Here is a 1920-nt window from a genome sequence, read left to right on the forward strand (position 1 = left end):
GAGATGCAGATGCTAGGCCTACTATTAAGAAGCTAATGTTCAGCAGGCTAGGCACGTTAGCAGTAGGCTAAACTGTTCACAGGCAGAGCTAGGCTAACTGTTCACAGGGAGTAGGGCATCCAGGCAGCGCTAGGCTAACTATCAAGAGAGCTGTAACTTTCCACAGGCAGAGCTAGGCTACTGTTCACACGGGAGAGCTTAGGCTAACTGTTCACAACAGGCGTTTACAGAGCTAGGCTTAACTGTTCGCAAGGCAGATAGGCTAACTAGTTCACAGGGAGTAGCTAGGTACACTGTTCCCAGGCAGAGGTAGGCAACTGTTCACAGGCCAGAGCTAGGCACTGTTCACAACAGAGCTAGCACAACTGTTCACAGGCAGAGCTAGGCTAACTGTTCACAGGCCAGAGCTCTGTTCACAGGCAGAGCTGGTGAAATGTTCCAGCCAGCGAGGCTAACTGTAAGGGCTAGGCTAATGGCACAGGGCTATGTCACGCAAGCCAGCAAGCTAGGGCTAACTGTTCACAGGCAGAGCTCGGCTAACTTGTTCACAGGCCAGAGCTAGGCTAATGTTCACAGACAGAGCTAGGGCCAACTGTTCAAGAACAGAGCTACTGTTCACGGCAGAGCTAGAACTTGTTCACAGCCACGGCTAGGCTAACTGTTCACCAAGACAGAGCTAGGACCAAACTGTTCAAGGCACGAGCTAGGCTAACTGTTAAGTCATCTAGGCACGTCCAGGCCAGAGCAGGCTAACTGTCCACAGCAGAGCTAGGCTCACTGTCACAGGCAGAGCTGGGCTAACTGTTAACAGGAGACGCTAGGCTACCTGTACCGACGGCAAGCTAGGCTAACTGTCACAGGCCAGAGCTAGGACGTCAAAGCTGGTCTTTCCGGCAGAGCTTAGGCTAACTTTCACAACAGAGCTAGGCTAACTTTAACGACGAGAGCTAGCTAACTGTTCACAGACAGAGTGGTGGTGAAAAAATCCAGATACAGCTCGGGGGCTAACATTCGATGAGAGCTCGATAATCTAAAGTTAAAGTAATGAAGCTAACAGATGCTGCTTGGTGTTTTTAATTAACCAAGATAAAGAATCACTCAAAGGCCCGTTTGACCTCGATATAGTCTAAAGGTCAAGTGGGTTAATGAGATGCAGGGATGATGCGAAGATCTGAAGCTGATTGGACGAGAAACTCGCTCTGACAGTACCTTGGAGTCTCTGAAGGCTATCTCTGTATTACAGAGTTGTGCGTTCTTTGAGTCACAGGATAATCAGGCTAACTCTAATCTTATCAGTGTTTTGGGCTGGTCCACCTCTAAAAATACATCATCAGTCCCCATGGAATCACGAGCATGAAGGGGGACCAGCCGGACTCGGATTCTGTTAACGAGGACGCGATCTTAACAAACGCGCCGACGTTTGATGAGCCTGAACTCATTCCCGTTATCTGATCATGGCTTCCCTGTTATTCTGTCGTCATAAACGGCGTTTCACCTCCCGCTTGTGAGACGATGCCAGGGTCCTCTGATGCTACGCTAACAGCCTGCCTGTTTTTCTGGTTTCATGTGACCCTTGCCCTGGTAAACTCGGTGAGCGGGCGCTTTGTGTATCAGCCGAGCCGTGGCCCGGGCTGGCGCGGGCCTCTACGGCGACCATCAGAGATTCGGGACGGCGACTTCACACCGTCCCTGGTCAGTGATGATGTCAAACATGGTAAACTCTGTGGTTGATGTATGTCATAACGGCGGTAACCTCTGTGGTTGATGATGTCATAAAACGTGGTAACTCTGTGGTTGTGATGTCATAACGGCGGTAAACTCTGTGGTTGATGATGTCATCAACAGTGGTAAAATCTGTAGTTGATGATGTCTAACGGCGGTAAACTCTGGTTATGAGTTCTACGTGGTAAATCTTGTGGT

The sequence above is a fragment of the Larimichthys crocea genome, unplaced genomic scaffold (assembly GCF_000972845.2).
Source record: "Larimichthys crocea isolate SSNF unplaced genomic scaffold, L_crocea_2.0 scaffold143, whole genome shotgun sequence".
NCBI classification, from domain to species: domain Eukaryota; kingdom Metazoa; phylum Chordata; class Actinopteri; family Sciaenidae; genus Larimichthys; species Larimichthys crocea.